The following is a 13345-nucleotide window of genomic DNA, read 5'->3' as shown; positions in this document are numbered from 1 at the left end:
TGATGTGGAAGCAAAATATATAAAAATGGTGTTATATTGCTAGGTAATGTGTTGTAGTGCCATGAATTTAATCCACAGTAGTCAGGCACAAAAAAAAAAAAAAAAAAAAAAGTATTACATTTATTTTTTTCAAATTAAATTAAATTGACTTCAATATGATTAAGAGAGAAATCAATCCTGGTTATATATTCAGTGAGTGACCCTTCCGTTTCTCTAAGGTTATAAAGTTTATTTTTATTATTACTATTTTACCATAATTAATTAGATACAGTAATCACATAATACTTGCTGCCTTTCCAACACTCTCTGCCGTGTTTTATCTTTCTACATTCACCTATTATCATAACAACCTTATGAGTTAAGTGCTATTATTTTTGTCCTTTTTACAGAAAGAGATATTGATGCACAGAAATCTTTAGCTCAAGTTCACACAGTGAACAGAGAAGGTGGCATTAGAATCCAGATCCTGTTATCTGTGCTCTTAACCAAGGAAAACAGAAGTCCTAGCACTTAGGAGTCTAGAAAGAGGGAGAAGGACCTTGTCCTCAGTCCAAGGCATTTGCCATCTCTTGCTCCAGTGTGACTGACTACTCTGCCTGAATTCTCTGGTACCCTTTGACCTCTGGCCTGTCATAGGATCCTCTCCCTGACCAGAAGTTCAGCACAGACCTTTGGGCCACATCTCTCAAGGCTGTGGGTCTTGGTAGGCAGATTTCCCTGCACCCGATTGTGATCCCCAGTCTAGGGCACTGGGCCTGTGTGCATTTATAGCATAGATGTCCATTTCTTATAAAACTCCCAGTGACCAACTTTTTCCTAATTCGCATACCAACCTTTAAAACCAAAAGCGGCGGCCCCCCCATCCTCAACTCAAAGGACTCCACCCTTGCTCTCTCCCTTTGTGACAATCCAGAACCACTTCCCCAAGGAAGACTGGGAAACAGGGACTTTCCTTCCTGCTAATTGTGGACTTGGGAGAGGAGAGTGGTGAGATTTCTCCTTCCTGGAAGGAGTGGAGACATTACCCATGCACCGTGCCTTACTTCCGCTCCTGCCCCATCGCTACTGAACCTCCCATCACCTCTCACTTCCACCTTCTTTCTCAACTCCACCCCAGCCCTCATTCGCACCCCACACAGTAAGGAGAGCTGCAGAATTGCATCTGCGTTTTGAAAACTGGTAAATAGAGGGAAAGAATCAAGCAGTATTTTTCTACATCTATTACATATCTGAAACTTTAAGTAACTAAATAATTGGAGAGGGAAAGTATCCCATAAGAGAAGTATTTCAGATTACAAGTGTAGGGGGGAGCATAAAATATCATTACTCCCCAAGCCCTAGTGAATTAGTAGAGCTAAACAATAACAATAAATGCATGCTGAACTTACCCAAAAGAGACAGATATTCCCTACTTCCTAGTCAACCCAAAAATAACAAAAGAAAAAAAAAGCCAGGCACAGTGGCTCACGCCTGTAATCCAAGCAGCTCAGGAGGTTGAGCCAGGAGGATCACGAGTTCAAAGCCAGCCTCAGCAACTCAATGAGGCCCCTAAGCAACTCAGCAAGACCCTGACTCTAAATAAAACACAAAATAGGGCTGGGGTTGTGGCTCAGTTGTTGAGTGTCCCTGAGCTGAAAGAAAGGAAGAAAAAGAAAGAAAGGAAGAAAAAGAAAGAAAGAAAGAAAGAAAGAAAGAAAGAAAGAAAGAAAGAAAGAAAGAAAGAAAGGAAGGAAGGAAGGAAGGAAGGAAGGAAGGAAGGAAGGAAGGAAGGAAGGAAGGAAGGAAGGAAGGAAACAGAAAAAAACAAAAGATTGGAATCTGTCTAAATCTGCACTGTTCAATACAGGAATCACCAGGTATTATGTGGCTATTGGGCCCTTGAATTGTGGCTATCCCTGAAGTATGCTATAAGTGTAAATTTACATCAGGTTTCTAAGATTTAATGTCAAAAAATTGCATTAAGAATTTCAATAATGTTATTGACCACATGTTGAAATGAAAACATTTTGGATATGTTGAGTTGCACAAAACATTACAAAAAAAACACATATGTAAATCTCATCCCATGCCTCGCCTTCTATCTGATTCTGGAGCCAAATTCACTGTTAGAAGACTGGGTAAAGTTCAAAAGTAAAGATTTAAAGTCAATATTGGGGTAAAACTTGGTAATGAGGTAAAGACCAACATCAGGGTCAATTTTATTTTTTTTAAATATGAATAAAGCATCAAGTTCTGTAAAAATCCCCATGCTTCAAAATGACCATATACAAATACCACATGTTCATAGGTCTTGTGGTGGATAAGAGATAGAGGCAGAAGGAAGAATCTTCAAGGGAGGACCCCAAGCAATGGGAAAAGACCAATAGAAATGGTCTTGACTGTTCAGGCTGCACTGACATCCAGCCTTCCCCTCGGCTCTCACTGGCTTTGACCTTGAACTTGTTACCAATGGAATATCATCTTCCCACTTCCCAGCTGCATTCTGGGCCTGTGATGCATCCCCACCTCTGCAATAGGGAATATCATTTGGATATTTGTTCCAAGACAATTGTAAAATTCAGAAAGACCTGAAGAAAATTATTATTTGACCTGAACATTGCATAACCCATTACGCTCAGCTCTGGGCTGCAGATCCCTATTGGATTCTAGAAGACAGACTGAGATGGGCGTGCTGCAGAATCACCCGGGCTGACTCTGATTTCCTGTTCCATCACTTAGCAGATTTCTGAAACCAAGCCTTGCCTCAGCTTTCCCAGACTTGTGCAGAGGGTGAGTCCCAATGAAGTCTGTGTGGTGCCTTTCACAGTCTCTGACTCAGAGGTGGTTTTATATGATGCTCAAGAGATTCAAAGATTCAAGGGCCATGGCCTCTTCCTAGGCCATGGGAGGTGTTTTAATACATCTCAGCAAAGATTTTGATTTATTTTTCTTAGAGGACTTCAAAAAATTGCTTAAGCTCAGGTCCCACAAGAAAATGGATCTAACCCCTAATTTGACTCGTTTTAATTCCTAATAAATGTGTCTCTGTCTGCTGTCCTCCTTCAAATCTCCCTCCAACTTCCCCTATTATCCCTTCTTGCACATCTCCTGGATCAAACTGTTTCTGCTCTTCCCACTTTCTACTTTTTCTAGGTGTTGTTTAGATAAGTGGTTGTTTGGATGAGTGGACCCTCAAAGACGTCCACACCCTAGTCCCTGGAAATTGAATATACTACCTTAAACAGGAGAGAGAGAGAGAGAGTCTGCAGGCATGATTAAATATCTTGAGATGGGGGATTATCCTGGTGCACCCAATCTAATCATGAGTTCCTAAACAACAGAACCTTTCCTGGCTGCCAAAAACAGATGCACTGTTGGCTTCAAAGATGAAGGAAGTGGCCAGGAGCCAAAGAACATGGGCTCTAGAAGCTGGAAAGGCAAGACCAGAGATTCTCCCTAGAGCCTGCCCAAGGAACACAGTCCTGATGACAACCTGGTGCAGCCCATCAAGACTCCTGCCAGGCTTCTGACCTCCAGAACTGTAAGTTAATCAATTTGTGTTTTTTAAGCTGCTGCTTAAAAAACCCACTCCTGAGATGCTGGGAAAGCTTTAGAGAAAGCTCACATCCCTTTTTTGTTTTCCTAAATGAAAAGGAGACAGACCATTGTGCGTGCGTGTGTGTGTGTGTGTGTGTGTGTGTGTGTGTTTAAATGAAGTGTCAGTGACTGTTGAAGAGTTAATGCCATAGCAATGCATCACAGCAACAATAAGAGATAAATACGGTTAAAATACTTGTCTTTCTCATTTGTGTTTACTTTCTGCCCAGTGATCTCTCTTGTTTTGTCCTTTAGTCTCCCAATAATCCTCTTTTTTCTTTGAGTCAGGCAGAGAGACGCCATGGTTTTCTGATCACTATGCATTCCAAGTGATTTTGAGTCCTTTTCTGAAAAAGATTTGCTCCATCTCCAATTAATTAAATTTACCACCCTGATATATTAAAAACTCATTACCTCACTACGATAAGGCAAATCTTATTTAGGGGAATACACCCCAGAGTCAGTAAGATCTTCAAAGATTCAATCTCAAATTTTCCATTTCTTCTAACGTGATCCTTGGCCACTAAACTAACCTCTCTGAACCATATTTTCTCTCCTAGAACACCAGACATTTTACATTTTTAGTCCCTTGACAGAGAGTTTTATGAAGATACCCATCTACCCAGAGAAGATGAATGTTTCGCATTTTTTAAGACCCTGAATTTCAAGCCTGCTTCACGTCTTCCTCTTATTTGTATCTCGCTTGATAACTGTATTTGTGAGGCTCCTGTGGATGTTAATGGAGAACTCGGAGGTTTGCTGCCTATTTAGTAAAGCATGTTTTCCTAAAACTCTGCGTTAGACCTAATTAGTTTGCCACCTCACAGTGATGGTGACCTGAAGCTTAGATAACAACACCGGTGTCACCAAGTTGTTGCCCAAAATAAACCGATAACTCACAGAATTTACCGGGCCTGTGCTAGGAAGTCTCCAGTGATGGAATTAGAAGTCAAGAAGTGAGCATATGCATCTATCTTTGTTCAGAAACGTGACTGTATTTAAATATTTACAAAATCACCCCTTTGCTTTTGTGTTGGCAAACTGAATTATCTGAATCTACTTCGTGGGCACTCTAAATGAGAATCTGTATGCAAAAGCACTTTGGGAAAGTAACAAATGCTTGATGTTACTGTAAATTCAATTTTTTAATTATATATTCATTTTTGTAAATCTTTCATTCCCAGAAGAGAGGCACCCTGTAAATACAGTGTGATATGAAATGATATGACACGTTGGGAAGATAAATGTTTATTTTTGTTGATCAGTTTCTCCCCCCATGATATCTGAAACCCACTCCTGAGATGCTGGGAAAGCTTTAGAGAAAGCTCACATCCCTTTTTTGTTTTCCTAAATGAAAAGGAGACAGATCATTGTGCATGCATGTGTGTGTGTGTGTGTGTGTGTGTGTGTGTGTATGTTTAATTGAAGTGTCAGTGACTGTTGAAGAGTTAATGCCAGGCAATTGTATATATTGACATCAAGCTAACCTGAAATCATGCCCCAGACCTATCTCTTGAAAGATAATGGGAACGTTGACTAATGACTTTAGAGCTAAGCTTTCCTTAATATAAAATAAGAATAACAATCTAAGACTTTCAAAGGATGTTGAGGGTAAAATGAAATAGTTTCTGTGGAGGCCTTCACAGGGGTGTTCCATGAATATTATTGTTTACTTTATTTGGTCCTATCTAGTCAGACTACTTGAACCAATAAATTCTTTGCCAAGCTATTTAGGGAAGGAGTAAAGAGTGCCTAGTGCCCCCAACCCATGACTTTACAAGCACTAGGGAATCTGATTCTCCTACAACAAACTGTGGTCATAAGAGATACCATCTCTACACTGATTTCTCTGGTTTTAGCATCATGATCCTTTTAGCAAATTCAGAATTACCTGGAGTAGAGAGAGGAAGTTATTATCTTCAAAATTGACACCATTCCTTGAAACAGTGTCTCAAATTTCATTGTGCATTTCCGCACCTCTCTGAGCCCTGGTGCGGGAGATCTGATTCAGTAGTTTCTGGTTCCATTCTGGCACCTGAGTTTTTAACATTTCCTAGGTGGTTCTGATGCCCAAGGCAATTTGAGAGCCCCTGTCCTGAATTCTACAATGTAGATGTTGGGTTCTTTCACAATCTGCACAGGCAGTGAAATAAACAGGTGCCCTCTTTGCAGCCATTTGTAAAGAAAGCACCCTCTACCCTTGTTGAGCGGCACTGAATTTACCTTTCCTGAGTAGATGTACGGTTCGATCTTAAGTGGCCCCCAAAGACCCACATGCTAAAGGCTGGGTCACCAGGCTGTTGGGAGGTGGAGCCAACATTAGGAGGTGTGGCCTAGTGAAAGGAAGTGAGGTCATTGAGACATGTTGTTGGAGGGGATGTTGGTACCCAGCCCTCTCTCTGCTCATCATGAGGCGAATAGCCCTGCTCTACCACATGTTTTGCACCATGATTGCCTCACCATATACCCAAAAGCAATGGAACCAATGGACCATGGACTGAAAACTCTCAAGCAATGAGCCCAAATTAATCTTTCTCCTTTTCAGTTGATTTTCCTCAGGTATTTTGTCACAGTGATGGAAAGCTGATTACATAGTAACCTTGCGTTTCTGCTGTGGATCATAAAGATTCCCCAGCTATGCTCACAGTTCTTCGGGTTTATTAACATTTTTTGCAATTGTGTTTGAGTTTCTGCATGTGACGTTTTGTAGTAATGTGTATTTCCCTGGTTATGCACAAGCCATGCAGATGTGTGCAGTTTTCACCAGTAGTGGGAGAGGTTCCTTCCATCTGAATAGGTCCCCAACTAGTCTGACTTTCCTCATCAGAATCTTCTCTCACTTGGATTCAAGAACCCATGAGAAAGGTTCCCTGTTGTCCTTGCTCTACTGCCTACATGGGCATTTCCCTGCCTGTCATGTGCCCTCTTTGAAAACAGTTGTAGTTCTAATTGCCACCAGAAAATTGAAAGGAACACCCTGGCTTGCCCAGCCCCTATGACCTACCTGCTCACCTCTGAATTTCACACCCTTGATGAGGTTACCGGTTGAGGATGCTACCTGCAGGTTGGTGTGTGCCAAAGCAGAAAAGAAAACTTACAATGAAAGGGACCCTTACTTTTCTGCAGCTAGGTGGGCCCATCTCAATCCATGACAGACAAAAAGGAAAATCCTGGCTGATCTGAAACAGGTATGTTCCTTAGTTTATTTTATTTATTTATTTTTTGTGGTGCTGAGGATCGGACCCACTAAGCCACAATCCTAGCCCCTGTTCCTTAATTTATGAGAAAACAGCACTACCCATCCTGCCTCTGAACTGGGGGGAGAGGGCTCAGCTAGCCACTGATTGGAAAACCTTTCTGGAAACAGAGATACAGGCCATCAACCTGGAGGTAGATTGGCAGCACACTGCCCACTCTGCTGAAGTCCCAGGCTGCATTCAGACCCACTGGCCTTCTAGTGGCTAGAACAGTCTCCTGGCTGGAACATGGGAGAATTCGGGATCAGGAAAAATAAAAAAACTAACGGCAGCAAACTGATACTTAATAAATGGACAAATCCTCAATAGATGGGTCCACGATGTTAGCACATCAATCCCCTTGGGCTGATGCTGACTCCCAGGTCCTTGAGTATGGTGGCAAAGCTCAGCTCTCCCAGGAGTCTGAGACGGTGGAGAGACAGAGGACAGAAAAAGAAAGCAATCACCACACTGAGGAGGGACCTTCAGACAGAGTCACAGGGTAAAGACAGAGGAGTCTTTTCTGTTTAGCACTGAGAATCCATAGGAACAGTGAAGAGTGTAAATCATGGATGCCATTTGGTTTTTGTGGACAGAGCCTTTTGCTTTCATCCCAGGATTTCAAAGCACCTCCCAGCCATTAATTAGTTGTAAGCAATTCAGGCCTGTCAACTTTTCACACCTAATCAAGGGCTGATATATGTCACCCCAAGGGATCTAATCAATAATTCCTCTGCATGCTCTCCCTCCCTTTACCCTTCTCCCAGGTCAGATTTTTATTTCAAGGCCCTTCCCTCTTTCTTTTTTTCCCCTTTTACAGTAACTGCCTTCCTTGCCTTTTTTCTTATGTATTTTTTTTTCTTTTTTCCTCTTCCAAGATTTTCTTTCTTTGTCATGTATCTCTGAATGGAGTTGGAGAAATTTCCAAACCAAGGGATTTGAAATCAGTGAGTCTGTGATCCCTAGCTTTTACAGAGAAAGGCCCAAGTGAAGAGGAACTCATGGTCATGAATTTCCATTTCTCATAGAGATATTGGACTGCAAGTAATTCATCTACACTCCTCCCCCCAGGCAGATTATCCACTACCAGTGTGCAGGCTTCAGTAGAATTATTGGGGCCCTAATTATAAAGACAGGTTAAAAAATAAGTCTCTGTGTCTTTAACATACTTAAGTTCATGCCTGCCATAAAGGCAAAGCTCCACTCTGTTGAAATAAATCACTTTGTACAGAATTGATGCAGCCACTGCACACAGTCTGTCTCTCTCATTTCCAAAACCATGCAGACATCACTAATTGAGCACAGCGCTTCACCCGCTGCAAGCACCCAACCCAGAATTCCTCTCAAAGGAAACATGAACTCTCTCCACCATCTCTGATGCAGGCCTTTCATACATTGCTGCTCTCCACACTCACCGCCCATTCCCTTTATTTTGTTTATAAGTTTTAAACTTTATTACTTTTGACATCCTTTTATTATAATGTGTGATGTTTATGTAAATGAAAACCAATTTTGTTCCAGGTACTGTGAATATTATTAGACTTTTCGAGTAAGAGTCTGCTTTGAAAATTCTCACACTCATGGTTCAAACATATATGGTTAATTTTTAGGTACATATTTCAGAGTGAAATTGTGTTCCAGAATTTGTAACAGCTCAAATTCACCAAATAATGCCAAATCATTAACCAGAATGATTACACATATCTACAATTACATCATCAACTTCAGATTTCCCATCGATGTCATTCTCTTAAATACCTATTGTTTTCATATATTTACTTACAGCCTGACCTAGAGAATGTAACATTATTTCTCTTTATGGCCTTTATTTGCATTTCCCACATGAATAGAGAGATTGGGCACATTTTTTATTGATTTACGCACCATTTGTGTTTGGTAAAATACCTGTTCCTATGTTTTTTTCTCCTTTTCCTTTCAGGGTTTTTGTCTTTGTCTTGCTAATTTCATGAGTTGGCATTTGTTTGTTTATTTTTCAAATTATTCTGGATTTTAACTTTTTGTTAGCAAATCTTGGAAATCATGTCTTATATTTTCACTTGATTTATGATATTTATTAATAAAAGAGATTGCTGATCTTATTTTTCTTACTAATAAGTAAGGGGTTTTAAAAATATATTCTAGTTGCTATTCTTTTCATATATGTAAAATTTCTAAAGTTGTGACTTCTATTTTCACTTTCTCTTAGCATCAAAAAATGTTAGATCCTCCATCAGCCTGTGATCCTGAGAGCAACTGCATGGAACAGTTGTCTTTCCACCAACTCAGGTTGAACATGTAGACTAGATAAGACATGTTATTTTAAGTCACTAAGAGGTGACAGTTGAGGGAACTTATTAGATTAACTTTGAGTAAAATTGACATTGAGTAAAAATTTTTTATACTGACTCTTTATATCCATAAACATTGTATAACTTTTTGTGTTATTTATATTTAATTATTTTAATAAACTATAATTTATCATATATAGTATTAGAAGCATATATACATATATATGTATACATATATATATTAGGAGCATTCCTATGTAACTTATACTGTTTATTGATTTCTAGTTATTGATGATAGTTTAAATATTACATATTTCAATGGTTTTTTATTGCTGCATAGACAGGCAAATATTTTTATTTCAGTTTTAGAGCTAACTACATTATTATCAACTCTCCTATTATTTCTAATAATTTAAAAATTATTTTGACCATAATTGTTCTAAGTAAACAATTGCATCATCTGCAAATAATGCTACTTTGACACTTTGCTTTTGAGTCCTAATGTCTTCATTTCTCTTTCTTGTCTCACCACCTTGACCAGTGCTCATGTTCAAGAAAAGCAATTGCACTGAACTTCTCATCTTTTCCTAACCCACAGAAAATTATTTTTACACCTCACTATTAGGAAAGATATTTTAATGAACAAGAGAAAAACAAAAGATGGAATTCAAATAGTTCTATTTTCATCTGTAATTCATTAATGAGAAAAGGTATAGGAGATCTGTGATTGTTAACATTGCAAAAAAGAGAAATCAGACATGTGACTCCCAGTAAAAGAGAAAAAGAAAGAAAGGAAAGAAGGAAGAAGGAAGGAAGGAAGAAAGAAAGAAAGAAGAGAAAAAAGGAAGGAAGGAAGGAAGGAAGGAAGAAGAGAAAGGAAGGAGGAAAGGAGGGAGGAAGGAAGGAAGGAAGGAAGGGAGGAAGGAAGGAAGGAAGGGAGGGAGGGAGGAAGGAAGGAAGGAAGGAAGGAAGAAGAAAGAGAGAAAGAAAGAAAGAATAAAGAGAGAAAAGAAGAACAAAACTTCTGGCATCTCTCCTGTTGAAAAGATGAAATTTGAATCTGAACCTGTCTCTGCATGCAGACATGCTGAAAAGGTAAAAAGGAAAACGATGAGTTACACAGGAAGAGGCAGTTGACACAATCCAGAATATAAAAGATTTTGTAGGTTAAATGTCCTCAGTTCTTCAGTAAATAACTTTATAAGGAATAGACAGGAAGGAAAAGAGTTCTGTAGACTTTTTAAAGTTTTCCAAAAAATTAGCAAAATATATAAATGCATTCTGTCATGTACAACAAATTAGAACAAATAGAAAAATTTTCGAAAAATAAGCAAGACTAAATTTAGTTCTAGGACAATATAACTGTAGCAAAAAGTGGAGATGTAGATGGTTACGAAAGTGAGGAGTTTTATGGTTTGTTTTGGTACTGGGGATTGAATCCAGGGGCACTGAGCTACATCCTCAGCCCTTCTGTTTTTTTTGTTTGTTTGTTTTTTTGTTTGTTTGTTTGTTTGTTTGTTTCTAGAGACAGAGTCTTGCCTAGGGAGAACTTGCGGCGATCCCCCTACCTCCGCCTCTCAAGGTGCTGGGAGAAAGGAGTTATCTTTACAAAGATAGCAAAGGTGATATACAAATGGCATACATACATGGAAAGTTTCTGTGCTGGGTGGCAAAATCCTATTTCATAATGGATGGTGATTATAAGGATGTTTATCTCATAATGAATCATTAAAATACATATTTTGAGTGGTTTTCAGGATGTATATTTATACTATAATAAAAATTAAAATTGTTTACATATATAATTTTGGTAGATATATTTAACTATATTACATTGAGGAAGTTCCTTCTATTCCTCTTTATAAAGGTATTTTTTAATTAATTAAGGATGCACATAAAATTTTATCAATTGCTCTTTTTGCATCTATCAAAATGACCATAAGGACATATATGTTGCTTCTTAGTAAATCTACCACAGTAATGTGTTGAATTACATGTATTGATTGACTAATGAGTTAAATTATTTTACATTCCTGGAATAAACAATTATATACTATATTATTTAAATGCTGCTAGATTCTGTTTGCTAAAATTTGTGCTCATGTACATGAATGAGATTGTCTTTACTGGCTTTGAAAAAAAGGGAATATTGGCTTTAAAGAATGAGTTGGGAAGTTCATTTTCTGCCTAGCGTTTTGTGTGAGGTTATAATGATCTCTGCTCCTTTAAAGACTGGTGAGTTCACCTGCAAAATCATCTAAGTCAGGAGCTCTCATCATGAAAAGATTTTTAACTTCTATTGCTTTAGTAAGTCTTGTGATAGTAGAGTGTAGTTAAAGATTTTTATTTCTTCTGGAGTTAATTTTGGTGCTATATTTTTCTAAGATTTTTTATGTTGTCCAGTGTAGTGACATAAAACTGCTTAGAGTATTTATTACTTTTTTTAAAAGTCTCCTCCTGCATCTATAGCCTTCTCCACTCTAGTCACTGTACATGTTCATTGGAGCCCTGTTCTTTGACTTTTTCTCTTTACTGGCAACCTGGATTCTTGCTAGCTTCATCTAAGAGCACAACTTTGGTCTAATTGATAACTCTCAATTTCAGGGTTTTTTTTTTTTTTTTCTGTTTCATTTAGTTCTTTTGTATATTTACCATCTTTCTGCTTCATTTTGTTTGTGTTCTTTTTCCAGCTCCTCCAGTTAAACACTTAGCTCATTAATTTTAAATCTTTCTCTTTAAAAAAAAAAAACCAAAAAGACTTCTTCAAGGTTCTAACTTATCCTAGGGAATTCTGCTGCATCCCACAATTTTGATAGTTTTCTAAGTAGTTTCATATTTTCAAAATGATCCTCACTGATCCATACATTAACAGAGGTTTTAAAAGTTATATTTTTATCAATGTCTTCAAATGCAATTATATTTTGTCTGGAGAAGAAATATGTTCAGTACCAATTTTTGAAATATTTTAGATTTGTTTTATGATGTAGTATATTTTGATAAATGTTTCCTGGGTGCTTGAGAGGAAGGATTATTCTCTAGTTATTTGTGACTACTAATGCAAGTTTTTGCCCTAATTTACCAAAATCTCTATATTTGCTATAGCTGTGGTCCACTTTATGTATCAAAAATTGAGTTGAAATCTTCCATTCCAATGACTAATCTGACAATTTATTTTCTCAAATTTTATCAATTTTGCTTTACATATCTGAAGTTCTGATAATGTGTATTTTCTTTTAAAACAATGCTTCCTGGTGAATCTTTTCTCATGGTAGTACAAACTTTGCTATTTTTAGAGAAGTGCTTTTTGTTTTAATTTCTATTTTTCTCTGTTGGTCATATTATACTAATGTTCCTTTGGTCAGTCTACCTTACTTGAAATAATTTTGTTTCCTTAATGTTTCAGATGCTATAACCTACAAGCAGCACACAATTGAAGTTCTTCTTTTTTAAACCTAATCTTATGTGTTGTTTTATTTATTAATTCATTTATGTATATTGGTACTGGGGATAGAACCCAGAGGTGCTCTACCATGAGCTACATGTCCAGCCCTTTTTATTTTTATTTTGAAACAGGCTTTCACTAATTTGCCCAGGCTGGCCTCAAACTTACAATTCTCCTTCAGTCTGCCAAGTAGGTGGGTTACCATATGTACTGCCCCACCTGGCTATTTTTAACCCAATCTTAAAATGTTTAAATAGGCATGCTTGAAACATTTAGTTTATTATAACTCTATCATATTTGAACCTTTTCATAACAGTTGTGTTTCTCATTGCTTCTCTTTTCCCATTCTCTTTTTATTTTCTAGTGTTTTCCAACTTATTAATTTTTCTCTGTTTTTGCTTTTTCCTAAATGTTATCTGCTAGTTTCAAATTTGTGCACTTCATCCCTACCATGAAAATTTTATACTTGAAATTCTTGAAATTTTATACTTAAATATATTTAGTTATATTTAACTCTGTAAACACTAAAGATAATTTCTATATTATCCCTCGTAACTAATAACAAGAAGTTAGAACTATTACGGTTTAGTCATTTGTCCATCAGCCTTATATAGCAATCTTACCCACTGAACCTTACACTTTTAAACACAAATTGGACATAATTTTGTTATTACTGAATGGGGATAATGATTATTTATATTTACATGCATGTTTGCTATTTATTTGCTCAGCATTACTTCTTATTTCAGAAACTATCCTCTGGAATTTATTTTTTCTAAGGTACATTATTGATCATTTCCCTT

Source organism: Sciurus carolinensis, chromosome 2 (genome assembly GCF_902686445.1).
Source record: "Sciurus carolinensis chromosome 2, mSciCar1.2, whole genome shotgun sequence".
Taxonomy (NCBI): domain Eukaryota; kingdom Metazoa; phylum Chordata; class Mammalia; order Rodentia; family Sciuridae; genus Sciurus; species Sciurus carolinensis.
Note: the sequence above shows the minus strand (reverse complement) of the source record.